Source organism: Triturus cristatus, chromosome 4_1 (genome assembly GCF_964204655.1).
Source record: "Triturus cristatus chromosome 4_1, aTriCri1.1, whole genome shotgun sequence".
Classification (NCBI taxonomy): domain Eukaryota; kingdom Metazoa; phylum Chordata; class Amphibia; order Caudata; family Salamandridae; genus Triturus; species Triturus cristatus.
The window spans coordinates 127216518-127217675 of record NC_140585.1 but is presented as its reverse complement, the minus strand read 5'-3'; the positions used below and the strand labels follow the sequence as shown (position 1 = coordinate 127217675).

Below are 1158 nucleotides of genomic sequence, written 5' to 3'. Positions count from 1 at the left end.
CCATCCATCCACTTTGTGCCTGTACGTTGTAAAGCAGTACACTTAAATAAAGATAAAAAAAGTTTCACCGACATATAAAACAATTCCTCATTCAGAGCCCGATCCATCCTTTCATTTATGTAGCTTGCAAAAAAAACAGTAGCGTAAATGCATTTTATACATCATGTAGTACTTTGATTTTGATGTAAATAACAACCCTTCGTGCACGTTTCTTTTTTCAATGAAGTACACAGAAGCATAAAATGAAAAGGCAGGAATCCTTCCCAAAAAGTGACTGATTTAAAAATTGCCTGTGATTGATTGGAAAAGTTGAGATTGCATTAGTAAATGTTTTACTTATAGGGGATGATGTCACTAATGAAAAGCGTCAGTAAACAATAAAAGGATTACATTTCAACCGTCATGCTTTCAAACTATAGGCTGACTATGAAAAAAAATGTAGGCGGACTATGAAAAAAAACTTATCCTCCCCGTCGGGGAATTGAACCCCGGTCTCCCGCGTGACAGGCGGGGATACTGACCACTATACTAACGAGGAACTGATGACCTTTTTGGTCATGAGCACCTACTTGTGGAGCTCTATAACCCGCCCTCTCCCGCCTATAGAGCATCTTTTCAATTTCCCAGTTCCTTGACCCCACCAATAGAGGGCCACAGGCTCAACAAACACACACACACTCCCTGACACAATACACACACTCCTCCCTCACACCAACCTTCTCACCTCCTAGCAGACACTCTCAGCAGCATCACCTGATGCCAGAGTCACAGCAACCAGCTCCCAGGGCTGCTTCTGACAGGGCCGGCCTGGCTCTTCAGCCCAGGGCCCCCCGGCTCTGTCTGATGCTGGAGGATAGCAGCGGGGGCTGCACACAGGGAGTGGGGAGGGAGACCCGCCCGCCCGCCCGCGCGCGCCAAAGGAGAAAGCTGGGCTGTAAAGGTGAAGAAAGGAGGCAGGTAAAGCCCAGGTGTGTGAGTGTCTGAGAAAGAGGCGCTTTATATTGTGAAGCAGAAAAAAAATCCTTCGAGCCGACCTAAGGATGTCCGCATTTCACTACAGTCCTCCACTCTACCAACTGAGCTATCGAAGGCTCAACGCAACATACTGAACACCGCTCTGTATGGCATGAGTATTTGGCCCAGAGCTCACATATTTGA

General features: G+C 46.7%; 1 non-coding gene across 1 annotated transcript; it reads right to left on the bottom strand.

Moving 5' to 3' along the window:
• Positions 1-466: 466 nt before the first annotated feature.
• On the bottom strand, positions 467-538 carry TRNAD-GUC (transfer RNA aspartic acid (anticodon GUC)). Its single transcript has one exon. It is a non-coding gene; the product is annotated as a tRNA-Asp (tRNA).
• Positions 539-1158: the final 620 nt, after the last annotated feature.